Raw genomic sequence first — 20,643 nt, forward strand, 5'->3', positions numbered from 1 at the left:
TCCTTAACCTGGTACCCCCACCCTATTAGCTCTGTGGCTGTAACGACACCACAGAGATTGCAGTGGTTCAAACATGTGCCTCACTGCCACCCTCTCAAGGAAAACTAAGGATAAGCAATAAATGCTGGCCTTACCAGCAATGCTACGAACAAAAGAAATATGAAGACCAAAGTACGAGCTTGGCGATAAAAGTGTGAGGATGGAGCTAAGGGTAGTAAAGAAGTAGAACAACGGTGTTGTTGGGTCATCACCGTGGTCTCGTGAGAGTTATAACATTCACTAATAAAATAAGAATAAACAAACCAAAAATAAAGTGCATTGAGGAAAATGGTGTTTTAATAAAACAATATTCACATATTGCATGAAGAGTAAAGGGGAGGATGAGAAGAAAGAATCTGATGTGTTAGACGTACAAAGACGATCAGGAAAGCAAAGGGATAATATGAAATTACAATATGAAAGAACATGCAAAAGGTCTCGCAAAGCAGTCCTTCAGATTTAAGTTGCAAAGGGAGAATTAAAATAGGCTAGGGCTATTAACAGATAAGCAGAATAAACTCACAGGTGATGATACTGAAATGGCAGAGGCACCCAGTAGATACCTCACTTCAATTTTCACAAGATCTAACAAAGAAATGTCAATAAGCAAGAGGATAATGTAACAACTAAAATGGAAAGAAGGGAGATACCAGCCAACACATCCCAAAATCGAAATACTACAGATGCTGGAAAACTGAAATTAAAAATGCTGAAAATATTCAACAGGCCTGGCAGCATCTGTGGAGAGAGAAACAGAGTTATTTATTTATTTAATAAAAAAAATTTAAGAGTACCCAATTCATTTTTTCCAATTAAGGGGCAATTTAGCGTGGCCAATCCACCTACCCTGCACATCTTTTGGGGGCAAAACCCACACAACACAGGGAGAATGTGCAAACTCCACACGGACAGTGACCCAGGGCCGGGGTCGAACCTGGGACCTCAGCGCCATGAGGCAGCAGTGCTAACCACTGCGCCACCGTGCTGGAAAGAAACAGAGTTAACGTTTCAATGCTGTTCCATTCTCCCAGCTTCCTTGCACCAGTGTGATGACCTTGGGTCCTGAAGCCGGGCAGTGAGGAAAATTTGTAATTGCTTTGGAATCTGTAACTGGTTTTGAGAATGAAAATGATCTTTAAGCATTTGCATCAATTATAATGGGATCAGTGATAATTTTCTTGAATAATAAGAAATACTGGTCAACATGACCTTCATTTGAAAGCATTACGAAAAACAAGAAAGTCAACACACAAAAGCCATGTGGTCAGACTCAGGAGAGCTGGAGGAAGATGTCAATCAGCACACAGATACAGGAGTTCTAGGAAGCACGATGCCCTTGGGCTACAAAGGTCTAAAACCTGAAAGGTTGTAGGAATAGCTCGGTGTGCTAGGGAGCTGGGTGTTTTACAGAAATGAACTGGAGTGTTATTGATCGGTCAGTTGCAAAGGAACACTGGAGAGTTTCACCTCCAGGACTGTCATGACCTGAGGGAAAGGGGGTTTGGGGAAGTGTGCCTTGATTTTGATAATCCTACGCATAAAACCCAGGGGGTGAAAGCTGTTGTCAGATGGGACTCTGAACCTACCTACCCTGCGTGAATAAAAAGTAGCATATTGTAGAACTGTGAAGTTACATAATGCCATAAAGGACAATGCTTGTGGGTGTGTAGGAAGCATCTTTGTTATATTGACTATTTAAAGTGAAATTTACTATTTGAGGCATCATGTGCTTGTCACTTAGTGTTTAATTTACATGCCTTCTGATTCATATTAAAGGACAAATTACAAAAAGTGAATGTTGTTGGTAATTTCTCCATTTGGGGGTCATGGTAAATTTAGTTGTTTTGATTTATGGTTTTACCACGGTTTCTAACACTCACATCTGTTCATACAAACATTTGAAATAGGAGTAGAAGTAGGCCATTTGGCCCCTCGAGCCTGCTCCACAGAACTGAAACTGTTCAGATTCTAGTGCTTCCAATATGACCTCTGTTGCCCTTGATCGTGTCCATTCAATTTCACACATTTATGCTCTCACCCCTTGCCTTCCTTCCTAGAACCATGATGGTGTTTCCCTTATCATTGCCCTCCACACCACCAGCCTCTGTATTAAATGGATCATCCTCTGCCATTTCTGCTATCCTATCCAAGATGCCACCAGCAAACGTATCTTCCCCTGCACTCCTCTTTCAGCATTCAGACACCCAGCACCCTCTCCCTATCCAATGGCACTTTTTAATTGAAGCACAGGTGATGCAACTCCAGCCCTTTTACCTCCTTCCTTACTGTCCAAAATCCCAAATACCTACTTCCATGTGCAATAGTGATTTACTTGTATTTCAATCAATTTAGCTTACTGGGTTCGTTGCTCGCAATGTGGCATCCGCTACATTGGGGAAACCAACTTCAAACTTTGTGACTGACCATAGTTCTGTCTGCAACCATGACCCTGAGCTTCCTGTCGCTTGCTATTTTAATTCTCCACCTTGCTCTCACTCTGCACTTTCCGTCTTTGACCCATTACAGTTCCCCAATGAAACTCAAAGCCAACAGAGAGAACAGCACCTCCTCTTTTGACTCGGCACTTCACAGCTTTCTGGACTCAACATTGAGTTCAAATTTTAGATCATAACCTCTGCCCCATTTTGTTAAATTATCTTTGCTTGTTCGGTCTTCCCTTGCATTTTCTTAACCCCCTTGCGCTTGGATGCTTGCTATCCTGCCATTCACATCACATCTCGACACAACTTTTGTTTATTTCCTTGTTCTCATCGCCACTCTTTTTAGCTTTCATACTATGAAACATGTTGTAATTTAATCTGTCCAGCCCTGCACCGTATGGCAAATCTTCCCTTCTGTCCACTCTTCTCCCTCTCACCGGCTCAAATCATTCCTAACTTTTCTCAGTCCTGATGAACGTTCAAAGACCTGAACCACTAACTTTGTTTTCTCTCCCCAGATGCCGCCAGACTCACCTGAGGAATTTCAGCATCTTCTGTGGGTCTTTTAAAATTTCACGTTTCCAGCAACCACAGTATTTTGTTTTTGTAGTTGCTGGTTTATTCTTTTGGCTGCTCATTAACTTTTGTTTTCTTTGGCCAATTGTCTGAATCATTTCAATAACTTGGCTTTCAGAACAGTTTTAATTTAGCCATGGTGGCTTGGCAAGGCTGCCTTTGGAGCTGGAGGGTGAGGGGCAGCAGCAAAGAAAACAACAATAGCAGCTGGGAGTCGAGGAAGGAAGGCATTGCACGGGAGATATAATTGTGTCAATTGTTTTCAACCACAAAGGAAACTTTCAGTCCAACTTTATGGATGTTATCCTCAGTCCATTCCAAGTATAAAGGCCAACACCAAATCTAGAGTAAAACCAAATTTATCCAACTCAATCCCACCAGTCCAATGTTTAATCGACATAATTAAAAATGACACCATTTATACGGCGCTGCGTACCCGGGTTTGAATCCCGGCCTTGGGTCTCTGTCCGCGTGTAGTTTGCACGTTCTCCCCGTGTCTGCGTGGGTTTCACCCCCACAACCCAAAGATGTACAGGTTTGGCCACGCTAAATTGCCCCTTAATTGGAAAAAATAATTGGGTACTCTAAATTTTAAAAAAAGAAAAGAAAAAAATAACACTGTTTACCCAGAAGTTGTAACACATGACGGGCCTTTTCCCTTTAACAGTAGGGAAAATTGTAATTTACAATGGTCGGGAAGCATCAGTTGCTTTGAAAGATGTTTGAAGAGGATTTTAAAATGTAATAATAAGAATAATCATTATTAGTGTCACAAGTAGGCTTACATTAACAGTGCAATGAAGTTACTGTGAAAATCCCCTAGTCGCCACAGTCCGGTGCCTGTTCGGGTACACTGGGGGAGAATTCAGAATATCGAATTCACCTAACAAGCGTGCCTTTTGGGACTTGTGGGAGGAAACCAGAGCACGCGGAGGAAACCCTCGTAGACACGGGGAGAACGTGCAGACTCCGCACAGACAGTGACCCAGGCTGGGAATCGAACCCGGGTCCCTGGCGCTGTGAAGCAACAGTGCTAACCACTGTGCTACCATGTTGTATCACTTGTCAAGGGATCAATTGAAATTTTTGGATAATAAGAGTTATGTGTTGAAAAGTCCATGTGACCCGACGACCCTTGACGTGAAAGCAGTACCGACAGGAAGGAAGTTCATGGAAGCCACGAGGCACGACAAAAGCAAAGCAAACGAGCTGGAGAGTGGGAGGCGATCTGAAGGCAAGCTGAATTCCGAAGTGATCGAAAGCATGCTGCTGCTGTTTCTCTCACTTCCAAGTAAGTAAATGTCTTGGGTCACATGGTGTGAAGCTAAAGGTGGTCCTGGTAGATCCACACTACTGCGACTGATGGAAGATGAGAGTGGAGACAATCAGGAAGGAAGTGTATCATATAAGGCGAATATATATATTCCTATAACAGGAATGCGGAATATTTGGCTAATGGTAAAGTTCTTGAAAGTGTGGCTGAGCAGAGGGATCTAGGTGTCCATGTACATAGATCCCTGAAAGTTGCCACCCAGGTTGATAGGGTTGTGAAGAAGGCCTATGGAGTGTTGGCCTTTATTGGTAGAGGGATTGAGTTCCGGAGTCGATAGGTCATGTTGCAGCTGTACAGAACTCTGGTCCGGCCGCATTTGGAGTATTGCGTACAGTTCTGGTCACCGCATTATAGGAAGGACGTGGAGGCTTTGGAGCGGGTGCAGAGGAGATTTACCAGGATGTTGCCTGGTATGGAGGGAAAATCTTATGAGGAAAGGCTGACGGACTTGAGGTTGTTTTCGTTGGAGAGAAGAAGGTTAAGAGGAGACTTAATAGAGGCATACAAAATGATCAGGGGGTTGGATAGGGTGGACAGTGAGAGCCTTCTCCCGCGGATGGATATGGCTGGCACGAGGGGACATAACTTTAAACTGAGGGGTAATAGATATAGGACAGAGGTCAGAGGTAGGTTCTTTACGCAAAGAGTAGTGAGGCCGTGGAATGCCCTACCTGCTACAGTAGTGAACTCGCCAACATTGAGGGCATTTAAAAGTTTATTGGATAAACATATGGATGATAATGGCATAGTGTAGGTTGGATGGCTTTTGTTTCGGTGCAACATCGTGGGCCGAAGGGCCTGTACTGCGCTGTATTGTTCTATGTTCTATGTTCTATGTTCTAAGGAAGATTGAACAGTGTTAGGGTACCCTGAGCTAGTGCGTGGTCAATTCCAGCCCCACAGGCTCCGGAGTCCCAACATAAGTGAATTAATAAATAATTTGTATATAGTTTCTGACATCTTTGACCCATAACTGCTCCAATGACTTACAGGCACCAGATTGGTAAGAAAAAACACAATAACTTTATTCATAACAAGAATAGATCAACATGTAATAGTGAGACTAGAATAATGGCCTGCTAATCTAATTATCCACCCCCCTTTTGCCATCTCACCATCTACCCAAACACACACAAGACAGATGCACAGAAGGAAGGGTCAAAATGATGGGGATTGAAAGATAAGAGAGATGAGTGTCTTTGCTGCTGATGTTGCAGTCTTCATAGCTGGCTATCATCCCAAGAAGTGGAGTGCTGAAACCACCTTGGAACGTCTGGCTGGAAGCTTCAATTAGAACTCTTAGGTTGTAAGACTTCCTCTAGGGAGTCACTTTCACTTTTATTGACGGCTCTCACACAGAAGTTCCCCTTCAGAGTCTGTTCAATTCTAACTTGCTCCCATTAGATTAATTATCATCCTTACTGAGATTAGTCTAGAGTTCTCCACATGAGATTTTAAAAAGGGTTTCCAAACAGCCCCCTCTACCTGCAGGTGGTGCTGGACTGGATCCTCCTGCAGATTAAACTGGCTGCAGAGAGAAAGGTCTTTGTCCTGGACCTTCAGAAAGAATCCATCAGGTGAGAGAGAATTCAGAGCTCTCGTTTCCCAGTTACTAAATCAGAACGAAAACTGACTACTTGCCAACAGCTCACAGGCTGTGCAGATGTAGAAAGGTCTTTAATCAGAGGCGATCAGATGAGAGAGATCAGATCTAGCACCCCAGCCCCTTGATCAGAAATGAAACTTAAAAACTGCAAGATGGAATAAGGTGGGTGAACCTAAGGCATGGATCGGTACTTGGGACTATGATGTGGTGGCCATCACGGAAACTTGGATAGAAGAGGGGCAGAAATGATTGTTGGAGGTCCCTGGTTATAGATGTTTCAATAAGATTAGGGAGGGTGGTAAAAGAGGTGGGGGGAGTGGCATTGTTAATTAGAGATAGTATAACAGCTGCAGAAAGGCAGTTCGAGGAGTATCTGCCTACTGAGGTAGTATGGGTTGAAGTCAGAAATAGGAAAGGAGCAGTCACCTTGTTAGGAGTTTTCTATAGGCTCCCCAATAGTAGCAGAGATGTGGAGGAACAGATTGGGAAACAGATTTTGGAAAGGTGCAGAAGTTACAGGGTAGTAGTCATGGGTGACTTCAACTTCCCAAACATTGAGTGGAAACTCTTTAGATCAAATAGTTTGGATGGGGTGATGTTTGTGCAGTGTGTCCAGGAAGCTTTTCTAACACAGTATGTAGATTGACCAGAGGGGAGGCAATATTGGGTTTGGTACTTGGTAATGAACCAGGGCAAGTGATAGATTTGTTAGTGGGGGAGCATTTTGGAGATAGTGACCACAATTCTGTGACTTTCACTTTAGTAATGGAGAGGGATAGGTGCGTGCAACAGGGCAAGGTTTACAATTGGGGGAAGGGTAAATACGATGTTGTCAGACAAGAATTGAAGTGCATAAGTTGGGAACATAGGCTGTTAGGGAAGGACACAAGTGAAATGTGGAACTTGTTCAAGGAACAGGTACTACGTGTCCTTGATATGTATGTCCCTGTCAGGCAGGGAAGAGATGGTCGAGTGAGGAAACCATGGTTGACAAGAGAGGTTGAATGTCTTGTTAAGACGAAAAAGGAGACTTATGTAAGGCTGAGGAAACAAGTTTCAGACAGGGCGCTGGAGGGATACAAGATAGCCAGGAGGGAACTGAAGAAAAGGATTAGGAGAGCTAAGAGAGGGCATGAACAATCTTTGGCGGGTAGGATCAAGGATAAAACCCAAGGCCTTTTACACATATATGAGAAATATGAGAATGACTAGAGCGAGGGTAGGTCCGATCAAGGACAGTAGCGGGAGATTGTGTATTGAGTCCGAAGAGATAGGAGAGGTCTTGAACGAGCACTTTTCTTCTGTATTTACAAATGAGAGGGGCCATATTGTTGGAGAGGACAGCGTGAAACAGACTGGTAAGCTCGAGGAAATACTTGTTAGGAAGGAAGATGTGTTGGGCATTTTGAAAAACTTGAGGATAGACAAGTCCCCCGGGCCTGACGGGATATATCCAAGGATTCTATGGGAAGCAAGAGATGAAATTGCAGAGCCGTTGGCAATGATCTTTTCGTCCTCACTGTCAACAGGGGTGGTACCAGGGGATTGGAAAGTGGCGAATGTCGTGCCCCTGTTCAAAAAAGGGACTAGGGATAACCCTGGGAATTACAGGCCAGTTAGTCTTACTTCGGTGGTAGGCAAAGTAATGGAAAGGGTACTGAAGGATAGGATTTCTGAGCATCTGGAAAGACACTGCTTGATTAGAGATAGTCAGCACGGATTTGTGAGGGGTAGGTCTTGCCTTACAAGTCTTATTGAATTCTTTGAGGAGGTGACCAAGCATGTGGATGAAGGTAAAGCAGTGGATGTAGTGTACATGGATTTTAGTAAGGCATTTGATAAGGTTCCCCATTGTAGGCTTATGCAGAAAGTAAGGAGGCATGGGATAGTGGGAAATTTGGCCAGTTGGATAACGAACTGGCTAACCGCTAGAAGTCAGAGAGTGGTGGTGGATGGCAAATATTCAGCCTGGAGCCCAATTACCAGTGGTGTACCGTAGGGATCAGTTCTGGGTCCTCTGCTGTTTGTGATTTTCATTAATGACTTGGATGAGGGAGTTGAAGGGTGGGTCAGTAAATTTGCAGACGATATGAAGATTGGTGGAGTTGTGGATAGTGAGGAGGGCTGTTGTCGGCTGCAAAGAGACATAGATAGGATGCAGAGCTGGGTTGAGAAGTGGCAGATGGAGTTTAACCCTGAAAAGTGTGAGGTTGTCCATTTTGGAAGGACAAATATGAATGCGGAATACAGGGTTAACGGTAGAGTTCTTGGCAACGTGGAGGAGCAGAGAGATCTTGGGGTCTATGTTCATACATCTTTGAAAGTTGCCACTCAAGTGGATAGAGCTGTGAAGAAGGCCTATGGTGTGCTAGCGTTCATTAACAGAGGATTGAATTTAAGAGCTGTGAGGTGATGATGCGGCTGTACAAAACTTTGGTAAGGCCACATTTGGAGTACTGTGTACAGTTCTGGTCGCCTCATTTAAGAAAGGATGTTGAAGCTTTGGAAAAGGTGCAAAGGAGATTTACCAGGATGTTGCCTGGAATGGAGAGTAGGTCTTACGAGGAAAGGTTGAGGGTGCTAGGCCTTTTCTCATTAGAACGGAGAAGGATGAGGGGCGACTTGATAGAGGTTTATAAGATGATCAGGGGAATAGATAGAGTAGACAGTCAGAGACTTTTTCCCCAGGTGGAACAAGCCATTACAAGGGGACATAAATTCAAGGTGAATGGTGGAGGATATAGGGGGAATGTCAGAGGTAGGTTCTTTACCCAGAGAGTAGTGGGGGCATGGAATGCATTGCCTGTGGAAGTAGTTGAGTCGGAAACATTAGGGACCTTCAAGCAGCTATTGGATAGGTACATGGATTACGGTAGAATGATATAGTGTAGATTAATTTGTTCTTAAGGGCAGCATGGTAGCATTGTGGATAGCACAATTGCTTCACAGCTCCAGGGACCCAGGTTCGATTCCGGCTTGGGTCACTGTCTGTGCGGAGTCTGCACATCCTCCCCGTGTGTGCGTGGGTTTCCTCCGGGTGCTCCGGTTTCCTCCCACAGTCCAAAGATGTGCAGGTTAGGTGGATTGGCCATGATAAATTGCCCTTAGTGTCCAAAATTGCCCTTAGTGTTGGGTGGAGGTGTTGACCTTGGGTGGGGTGCTCTTTCCAAGAGCCAGTGCAGACTCAATGGGCCGAATGGCCTCCTTCTGCACTGTAAATTCTATGATAATCTATGATTAATCTAGGACAAAGGTTTGGCACAACATCGTGGGCCGAAGGGCCTGTTCTGTGCTGTATTTTTCTATGTTCTATGGAGTCTGCCTGTGTGTTTCTAGAACATACTGGAACCAGCACAAATCAGCATTGGGGCACAGCCGAGTCTCAGGGAATTAATGTAGCCGATTAGCTGCCAGCCAAGTGCATCATAATACATCATCAGTAAACCAAACCAATTAGCACATTGGCCTGGGGGGGCGGGGGGGGGGGGGGAGAGGCATAAATTGCAGCAACTGTCCAGGCACACAACTTATCAAGGCAAAGGATAACAGAAAATAAAGGAAATACACAAGGGAAACCAAGTTTAAACAGGAGGATCTTTACACACATCCCCCCCTAAAAAAATGAAATGTCAGGACACAGACATTATGCGGTATGCAAGACATACAACACCAATATATATCTAGCTAAACTAGCCCCCATACCAGACCCTTGCCTAGTTTAGACATTGGTAGTGAGTTTGCTTTTAAACACATGACAAAGTACTTGCCATCACAATATCGATTTCAGGAAATATGTGCAGTTTTAACATTGAATGGCTGCAAAAGTAAATTACAACAAAATAATCTTGCGTTCCATATTGTAAATGTCTCTATACATACAAGTGGGTAATGGTGTGGAAATGTCCAGAGAAGCCAGCACCGATTCATCCTCTAACATGGCTGTTGATCTCCCAGACTCTCCTTGGCGTTCCAGGGACCACAATGGTTTTGCTTGCTTCTCCAACATGTCCAACATGCATTGCTCCTCAGTTCCTAACTGAGCCAGTCTTTGTGGCTTTAGTCGAGACGGATGAGACACTTTAGTGTCTCAAGCATTCTAAAGTCCATCCCATGGGTAACTAACAGAGTGTTCTCAGGGATTTCCCTGCAACCCCTTCTATGCTCCTTCAGTACCTGAACTATATCTGTCTCTTCTTGGCCCCCACGTAATACCATCAGTATTTCCTGATTATCTATCGAAGGTTTAACCAAATCTTCAGAATCTCCTACACCAAAACTACAAGGAGGATTGGCAATGCTGAGAAAGGTATTGGGGTCACTTTTAACCAATAGACACTGTTTAACCCTTCTAGCTTCCCATCCACCTGTGGCCTTCACATGGCCACCTTCAGCAACAAGTGCAGCTAAGGGTTCCATCCTCTCATGCCTTGTGTGACAACTTTCTCCTCTGCATCAGAGTTTTGATAATCACTCCGTTTATCTCCAATTAGTAATACACACTGACATGATTAGTACTTCCCAGATTTAAATTTTGCATCTCCACTTTCAGATTCAGAGTATGGTTCATTATTGGCTCCATGAAGTTTTTGGTGTTTGCTCATATCTGTGGACACAGAACCACAACAGAGTTCTCCATCCACCGTCCCCATAACTCTCGAAAGGGATTGATTGCCAATTACTTCACTCCCCCCCCCCCCCCCCCCGCTTGCTATCTATTTTTTGTTACCCCCCCCCCCCCCCCCCCCGCTTGCTATCTACGTTTGTCACCTCAAAGAGGCGTTGTAAACCTTTAAAAGGATGTGGGTCAATCGGCTGCTAGCTGCTTTTCGCTTCACACTCCCTACTGTCCTCTTCCTGACTAATTGATGCCCTGCTGTCAGGTATACTTTCCTTCAGAGCAAGCCTGCTCTGGGAACTTCTTTCACCTGAAGGGAATGGCGATGGGTTTACTGCAAGAGGCGGTAACGATGTACATTTAGTAAAAGCCGAGTCACTTTCTACTTCCGGGTTGCTATCTCCTTTCTTAGCCTTGGAAGAATAACTTGCCAATTGTTCAAGTTCAATTTGTGACGGGTTTATTCTGTAACAACTGTTTATCATCACTTCATAGTCAGACCTGAAATCAAAGCCAAGACTCTAGTCCGTCTCTTCCTCCCTGCCATCACTCTTGTATCAACTATTTACCATTACATCATAATCAGAACCAAAATCGACGTCCAAACCCTTGTCTGACTCTTCATCCTTATGGTCCCCTTTGATCTGAAAATGCTCAGGAGCTAGTTCACTACCACTGTCATTTGACATGTAATAATAATAATCTTTATTATTGTCGCAAGTAGGCAAACATTAACACAATGAAGTTACTGTGAAAACCCCTAGTCGCCACATTCCGGCGCCTATTCGGGTACAGTAAGGGAGAATTCAGAATGTCCGATTCAACTAACAGTGCGTCTTTCGGGACTTGTGGGAGGAAATGAAAGGACCTGGAGGAAACCCACGCAGACACGGGGAGAATGTGAAGACTCCGCACAGTGACCCAAGTGGGAATCGACCCTGCCGCTGTGAAGCAACAGTGCTAACCACTGTGCTACCGTGCCACCCAGTGATCAACAGCTGTCAACATCTCTTTCTCTGAATCATTTACTGTCCAATGAGATTTTTCTCATGCCTTATTGTTGGCATATTAGGGGCTGACTGTGGTGCTTCCGTTGGACTCTCTGTTACCATGGGTAAAGCTACAACCTTCACTCCCGCTAAATCATTCCCCAGAATTAAGTCCACTCCTTCCACTAGGAATTCCTTAACCACTCTAACAACTACTGGACCTGACAAATCATACTCCAATTGCACTTTATACAATAGAACCAGGATATAATTTCTACCTATCCCATTCATAAATACCTCAGCTTTCACTGAGCTCTCCAGAGGGAAAACCAAATCCTTCTCCAGCACAAGCATTTGAGTAGCCTCTGTCCTTTAAACAGTTAAGGCTTGGCTATATCAGTTGAGGAAAATGGGGTGACCTTCCCCTTAGTCACAGAACTGACATATCTTTCATCGACCTCATTCCTCACACCGGCTCCCACAGCAGTGTTCACCTCAGGTCTCCTAAGTCCAGTTAACGCTACAGTCTGTGTCATGGTATTCTCCACTTTCTTTCACTTTTCAGAAATCCTCCCTATGAACTCTTACAAGTCCCATGAGCTGGCCTTGCAACTTCCAACATGCTGAACGAACATGGACCATCTTATTACAATGATGACACACCTAGGCTTCCAAGTCTCACTTCCACCTGCAGTACCTTCCTTGCTGAGGAGGAGATCTCGGGGCCTTCTCAGTTGTCCATCCTCTACCTTGGCTACCAGTCGTCCTCTCATTCTCCCACTCTCCTTTACAAAATTATGGGGATGATGGAACAAAGGTTTAAATGTATGGATTAGCTCATAACCATTAGCCATAATTGATGCTTGCCTAACAGTTTATACCCTCTGGTCTTCAACATGGGTTCTTATCATAGAAGGTAAGGAATTCTTAAATTCCTCTAAGAGAATGACCTCTCTCAGAGCCTTATAGGTAGTCTCAACTCCCAATGCTCATACCCTTCTATTAAGATTGTTCAGTTTAACCCTTTAAAATTCTGCATAAGTCTTTCCCGGTTGTCTCCTCAAATTCCAAAATTTTTGCCTATATGCTTCGTGAACAAATTCATAAACACCCAGAATAGCTTTTTTTTTTTACCATTTCATAATCCTTAGACTCCTGCTCCGACAAGGCAGCATAAACTTGCTGTTTATTCTCAATTTACTCTGCAGGAGTAACGTCCACTTTTGGCCACTCCAGCTGGGTTGCTATTTTCTCAAAAACTCTAAAGAATGTTTCCACTTCTCTTCAAATTTTGGGAGAGCCTGTATAAATTTAAAAAAAAATTTTTTTAAAAAGAGTACACAATTTTATTTTCCCAATTAAGGGGCAATTTAGCGTGGTCAATCCACCTACCCTGCACATCTTTGGGTTGTGGGGTGAGACCCACGCAGACATGGGGAGAATGTGCAAACTCCACACGGACAGTGACCTGGGGCCGGGATCGAACCCGGGTCCTTGGCACCGTGAGACAGCAGTGCTAACCACTGCGCCACCCTGCAGAATAAGCCAGAATAAATTTAAACATATCACAACTGAGTTGCTTTCCAGGGCTAGGCTTCCTTCTACATTCTGGCAGCTTTCCAACCATTTCCAGTACCCTAAGTTGGAATTGTCTCTCCCTTTCTCTCATTTTTTCTCTCCTTTCTCTCATTTCTGGAATTTTCTCTCCTTTCTCTCATTTCCTTGTTCTATTTCTTTTTGTTTTTGCTGCAGTTCTGTTTCATTTGTAACTAGATTTTAGCCAATTCTACTGATGGTTGATCTGACCTAGGCTTATTGCCAGTATTTCTTTCAAATTTAAATGTTTAGCAATTGCATCAACAATCTCCGCCTTCGTAGCTCTAGCTGGTACATCCGCTTGTAATTTACCTGCCAACTCGACAAGCCTGTCTTTGTGAAACCCCATTAATTAAACCAGAGTCAAGTCTTCCACTTGAAGAAAATGCTTAGCAGTCTCCATAGCCATCCTGTTATATTACCACAAACGGTGTCTCTTTATACTTTACATGGTAACCCAAATTTGTCATTTAACATTTCAAATTCCGGAAGAACCCCCAATTAATGTTACGACACCCTGGGCTAATGCATGGTCAATGCCAGCTCCACATGCCCAACGTAATCTGTCCCAACGTAAGTGAATTAACCAATAATTCATATGTAGTTTCTGTGATCTTTGACCCATGACTGCTCCAATGACTTACAGGCACTAGATTTGTAAGCAAAAATACAATAACTTTATTTATAACAAGAACAGAGATAAATATGTAATAGTGATACTAGAATAATGGCCTGCTAATCAAATTATTCCCCCTTTTGCCATCCCACCCTCTACCTCAACACAAACAAACCATATGTACAGGGGGAAGGGTTAAAATAATGGGAATTAAAAGGGGCAAGAGATGTCTTTGTTGCTGATGTTGTAGTCTTCGCAGCCGGTCACTTTCCCAGGACGTGGAGTGCTGAAACCACCAGTTGGCTTGTAACCTCTGGCTGGAACCTTCAATTAGAAGTCTCAGGCTGTAAGACTGCCTCTGGGGAGTCACCTTCACTTTTATTGACCTGGGCCCTCACACAGAAGATCTCCGTAAAGCCTGTTCAATTCTAACTTGCTCCTACTAGAATAATTATCAGCCTCACTGAGATAAGTCTAGAGTTCACCACATGAGAATATTAAAAGGGTTTCCAAACAGCCACCTCTGTCTGCCAATGGTGCTGGACTGTATCCTTCTGCAGATTAAACTGACTGCAGAGAAAAAGGTCTTTGTCCTGGACCTTCAGGTAGAACCTTGAAATTCCATGGCAGCAGTTACCCTGGAATCTGTCAGAGTTTTTTGTAGAGTCTTCATCATGGTGACCAATTCCTTGCATTTACGGAACTGACCACTCCTTGTTAGACAGACAGTGATCTGTGACCTGAAGTCTCAGCACAATTTCGAGTTGGAATGTTCTATTTTCAGGACAATTGTGTACATACTTGCTGGCAGGCAACCTAGCACATCTGGTATGTCCGTTGGCCTTCTTTGATAGACTGTGCTTCTGAAGTGAACATCTGAGTCATCTACTGTGGGGCTAGGATGTGTTTGCGCCATCTGGCAAAGTGGCTTTGAAGCTGCCCTAGCTCCTGAACGCTTGTGCCCGGTGATTTGCTATGTGACAACTCGTCTTCTAACCTGCCCTCCAAAGTGTGCATGGTGCCAACCTTTGAGCTGGTGCTTGCTAGGGTTGGATTGAGCCCTGCTGCATCTTCAGGAATCTTGAGGTATCTCCACATCTTCAGCACTTGAAATTAAAAAGGAGGCAAGAGGCAGATTTCAGTTTGGAGGGAGAGCAGAGAAAGAAATGGTTTGTCATTGAACATGTGTACGTGAGATAGAAGTAAGAAACAATAAAGAATATACAATATGAAGAAATGCTGCATGATGTGTCCTCCAGCATTCTCGTTGCTGTGGCTCTCCAACCCATGTTGTCAGCATATTTTCCTCTACGGGGATGGGTTGGTATGTGCAGGCAAGCTTATCCTTCTTCAGTGGTAGCTTGTTGAAGCAAGTTGCATGTGGTCCTGTCTTGCAAGAAAGGGAGTATGTTAGTAACATCCTTGTGAGAAGTTTTGATAATGTGCTTGTCATTGTGGAGTAGTTCGGTATGCAATTGTTTGGTATGGTGAGAGACATGGTGAAGTGAGTGAGAATTGCAATAGGTTTGTATAAGGAGAAGGAGGTGGGTGTATGGGGTAGTGTGAGTGAGAGCGTAAAGAGAGTGAAGGAGGCTAATATTCTGATCAGTGAGCCTGGATGCAATTAAGGCGTGTGTAGGGAGTATGAAATACGTATTCTACCTTCACAGTTCTTGGGTGATCTTCAAACAGATTTCTGCATTTTGGCAATGCCCTAAAAATTCAACTCCGAGCAATGTTTTCCTTAATGAACATGGTTGCATCCTAAGGAACTCTGGCTAACTTTCCACTCCATAAGCAATCATACCATTCCCAAATTGCATGAACTAACTCAGGACTGTTTGAAAATTCAACCTTGAATCTTTCTTCTCTACATCATTCACTGGATAAACCTGTTGTGTCACTTGTGGCAAGTGAAGTTCCTTATCTTCAATACATCCAAATTTGCATCCAGAACCAGAAATACTAACATACACATATACCATATGCAAGATGTACTGCAGCAACTCATCAAGCCTCCTTTGATAGCAGCACCTTCCAAACCTGTGAGTTTGACCACCTAAAAGGACTAGGGCTGCAGATGGATGGGAACAGCACCATCTGCAAGTTGCACGCCAAGCCAGATGCCATCTTTACTTGGAACTATGAGGGGAATTTTCCACCCCCCGCCCCGTTTCACCAATGACATAACGGGGATCCTGACTTTAAAAGCCAGGATCCCCATTTGCATCTAACTTACAATGCAGAATGATTGTCCCCCATTTGACTGTCCTTCACGCCGACGTGAATCACGACATGTACCCCAGACGTGCACCTGGCGATCTGAACCTGTCGGAGGTGAGTACAGCCCCCTGGGGGAGAGGGTCATGCACAGGCAGTACTATGGCGCTGCCCTTGGCGCTTCCCCCTGGCAGTGCTGGGTGGTTCTATGGGGATGGTTCTGGGGGCTCCGTGTCCATTGGGGGGATGGAATTCTGTGTGGTGGAGGGATTGTTCCATGTGGGGGGGGGGGGGGGGGGGGGGGGGGGGGCAGTATCCTTATTCTTTCCTATTTTGATTTGTTTTTATATGGTGCCCCGATCGTTCAGAAGCCTAAGTTGCTGGCAGGGCAGGCTCATTCAGCTCACCCTGTGAGCATGACATCGTGGGACCCACCTCCTGGTTTTCTTTTGTATAGTGTCAAAAAATATGGCGGGAAAAGCCGACAGTGTAGTCAGCGGGTTACAGCCCGCTTTTCCTGCCTGAGTTGTACCTAAGCCAGATTGTCACGGTTCATAGGCTGCTCACCACCAACTTCTCAACGGCCATTAGCGATAGGCAACAAAAGCCGGCCTTCCCAACAATGCTCATATCCCATGAAAGAATAAATAAAATATGCAATATTCCACATAAATTTATTCATCGACATGCTGGGCTGCCAGTTCCACATCCAGGAAATAAAAGTGAAATTAAAAATGAGATCTGGAAAATAAGATTAAAAAAATGACTTTATGAATTAATAAGCTTAGATATCCAGCTAACAGGCACAGGGACTGAATATCCGACAGATTTCATTCAACTTAATTATTTTCTTTCACACAATCATGTTAATTAACAATTTTAGTCTCACAAATACAAAACAAAAATGCCTAACTTTGCACAAATCATGGGCTGGATTCTCCGTTTTTGGGACTAAGACCCACGCCATTGTGAAAACTGTGGTCTTTTACGCCAGGAAAACTGGCTGCAAAAGGCCACAGATTCCCTGTTTTTCTGGGGGCTAGCAGGCAGCCGTCGTAGAGCTCACAGCTCTAGCTGCCGATACGGGCCCCCCACACTTCCGAGTCAGAGACCGCCCATGCGCACGGCGGCGGCCTCCAGCGGCCATGCCTTGCTCCATGGCGGGCTCAGCCCGCGGACCTGGACCGGCAAAATAGTGCCCCGCATTGGCCTCTCACACGCCCCGGACTGCTTGCACACATTGCCCCCAGCCCCGAATGAAGCCACCCCCGTCTGCCGATCAGCCCTCCCCGACTATGGCGGCCCTGGACTGAGTCCGCAGCTGCCACAGGAGGATCATGGACGGTGGGTCCATGAGAGGTCCACGCCGTCGGGAATTCGGCCAGTCGGGGACGGAGTATCGTGGAACGGGCCTCAGGCAATGGCCTGACGTGGTGGATACTCTGCGGAGTACGCCGATTTTCGGGGTGGCGGAACCAGCGCCGCTCCCAATTTTGTGCGGCAAAACGGATTCTCCGCCCCATCGCCGGGGTGCGGAGGGTCCGGCCCCATATATTTGACAAAAGTATTTATTTTCACAATTAATTTACTTTCATTTGTTTTGCTTGGGGACTCTAGTTAAATTTAAAATTTTTATGATGTGATTTTTTACTAAACATTCGCTACTTTCTCAGTGTCACTCTCAAAATCGTCAGGATCATAATCTACAACTCCAACTATTTCCTCGCTTTGTTAATACGCTGAATATTGACATATTCAGTGGATTAACAAAGCGAAATCAGTGTCAAAGACAACGGGGGTTTCTCCGGGACTGCTAGCCAATGGCAGTAATCCCGATGGCCCAGTGAGTCGGACAGGAGGCAAAACATGGGTTTCACACCGGGTTCTGAACCCAATGTGAGGCTCCTGACCTGCCCTGCCAGTACCAATGAGACCCGACGGGAACATGCAAATACCTGATTAAACATAATTTGAATATAATTGATTGCAGGACCCCCAATTCGCCTTGTTATGGATGCCTGGTCAGCACTCAACAATGACTAAGGTACTGAACCAGCTGCATAACCTTTTTTTCAGTTCTAAGACTGTGCAGAAAGATTGATTCGTTCCGGGAGTGAAAATATAAGAAATAGGGCTTGGTCATTTTATAAACAAAACTTTATTAAAACAAAAGAAAAGGAAACAAAATTTAAACTTTTACTCCACAGTTCTGACACTAATAGGTTACATGCAATTTTTTAACCTTAACACAAGTTGGTTCCCATTAAACAACACATTTCATAAAATCAAATCTCTCATTCCACTTACACATACCAAGGCATTTAGGAAGCAATCTTTCTTCTGCCAGTGACATTCGTTCAGAACCTTTTGCCAAAGCTTTCTCTCTGGGGCTTTTTTTCATATTCTCTTCCTATGTAGCAGATTTCATGGCCTGTCTCATGGCTGCTCACATCCTTCTCTACCCCAAATTGATTTTTATCTCTTTCTAAGCTTTGCCCAACCCTTCAAACAAAAGTCCGACTCTGGAATGTCCAGACTGGAACACACTGTAATTGGGCTGCTTGATTGCCCACTCCAGTTTACACAAAAAGCACGGGTTATGCCATTCATATGCAACTACCTTTCATTGACTGACAAATGGGTCATCCGACTCTGTAATAGGATAATGGCTGGTCATGTAGGCAGGAATGTCCCGAAAGAGAATGGATCTTGGGTCAATCACCTTATGCATTGCTTAATGAGTTTAAGTCTGAATGAGACCATATGACTCAGCCAGGTGGGCGTATCTCTTTGAGTCATGGCTAACAATATTTTCCTTCAGCCCTCAAATTGTCTGCTACATTTTGGACCCCCTTTTCTGGACCCAAGTTCCTAATATCTCCCCAATCTTGACACCTCCCTTCCTGGAGAAAAATGAACCATCAATATAGACAGATGACTTCATTTTCTGAACCCTTTTCAATTCTAAACATTTCTTAAGATTCCATACAGTTTTCATTCTATATGGTACATATCATTTTTTTTATTTTATAACAAGCAAGCATCACACAAATATAGTCCAGTGTAGTCTTTTCCCATATCACGGCCATGACAGGGCATCAGCAATCACCTTTTCTTATGAATACTTTTGCATTAGTTCTGTCCAAGTGGTCCTGGTATTATCAGACCTAAAATGATCTTGGTGACAGTCTCCATACTATTACACAACAAAACGTCATCAATGATTCAGTTATATGCAGTTATCTGACTTTACCAGCAGAGTTTTTTTTTTCACTTGACCCTACGACAGCTTGGTGATTGTTGTTGCAGCATTCATCATTAGTTCATCACATTTATCAATGGTTTCCTTTCCAGCTCCTTTTGCTGTCTGTTGAGGATCACCAAAAATAATTAGTAATGGCTGGTGCATTTGGACAGTGTCAAACACCAGTCATTTCATGTTGAAAAATATGATGACTACTCCGGTCACATTTGTACCAGCTCTTCAGCCCCCAGATTCTGTATTCTGCCACGGACGATGTTCTCTGTGAAACAGTGAGACAGCTTTACTCCTTCATCTGTTCCTCCTGACCAGATCCTAGTGTCATCACTTCCTGGAATTTGACTGCCCTTGGAAATCCACAGTCCCGGCAGTTTCTTTCATTATGCCTTGTGAGTAGCACTGCCTCTTGGTGTAGGTGTTTTCACTTCTCTCCGATCCCCTGCAGATGATTGCTGGTATGCTGGAGTTCTTGTGCAATCTGATGCTGAATCCCAGATTTCTTCCGAATCTGCCTTTCCAGGCTATCTTTCTTTTCTGTGTGACCATCACTGATGCCTCCTGCTGGGTGAAGTTCCCATGCCAGCTGTTTCTTGGTCTTCCTTCCTCCATTCACTCTGTCAAGGAGTTCTATTGTTCATTTACGTACATCAGCCATCTCTTGTACCTGTGCGGTCGTTAGCGGATTAAGCTTGCATGGGTGTTGTTTAATGGGAACAGCATTTACGATAGCTATATCCTGCTTAATTACTTTTGTGCGTCCCAAGTTATCCCCCACTCAGCTCTGTGTGACTGTAATGACTCTTTCTATAACCCACTGTTAGAATCACAGAATCACTACAGTGCAGAAGGAGGCCAGTCGGCCCATCAAGTCTGCCCCAACCCTCTGAAAGAGCACACTATCTAGGCTCACGACCCCACCTTAACACCGTAACCCAGTAAGCTCACCTTAACCCCGTAACCCAGTAACCCCACCTAACCTTTTGGACACTAAGGGGAAATTTAGCAAGGACAATCCACCTAAACCGCAAGTCTTTGGACTGTGGGAGGAAACCGGAGCACCCAGAGGAAACCCACACAGGCACGGGGAGAACGTGCAAACTCCACACAGACAGTGACCCAAGGCTGGAAATGAACCCAGATCCTTGGCGCTGTGAGGCAGCAGTGCTAACCACTGTGCCACCTTGCTGCACATCACTTGATGAACCTCTGCCCATTTCTCATCTGCTTGAATATATAACGGTCTCCATTTTCACATTACTACATTATTTCTAAGGTAATAACATTCTGGTATACACTCAGATTCCATTTCGGTATATGGGGCTGGATTCTCCGATCCCCGATGCCGAAATC

At 44.4% G+C, this 20,643-nt stretch overlaps 1 long non-coding RNA gene across 2 annotated transcripts in view; it reads left to right on the forward strand.

Moving 5' to 3' along the window:
* LOC140400941 (uncharacterized) overlaps window positions 1-20,643 on the forward strand; it is a 38,074-nt gene that overhangs the window by 11,183 nt on the left and 6,248 nt on the right. The window contains exon 2 of one of the 2 annotated variants that reach the window (XR_011938094.1): window positions 18,022-18,075. The exons of the other annotated variant lie outside the window; for it this stretch is intronic. This is a non-coding gene — a long non-coding RNA (uncharacterized lncRNA). The remainder of the gene's footprint in view (window positions 1-18,021; window positions 18,076-20,643) is intronic. 2 annotated transcript variants of the gene reach the window in all.

Source organism: Scyliorhinus torazame, chromosome 2 (genome assembly GCF_047496885.1).
Source record: "Scyliorhinus torazame isolate Kashiwa2021f chromosome 2, sScyTor2.1, whole genome shotgun sequence".
NCBI classification, from domain to species: domain Eukaryota; kingdom Metazoa; phylum Chordata; class Chondrichthyes; order Carcharhiniformes; family Scyliorhinidae; genus Scyliorhinus; species Scyliorhinus torazame.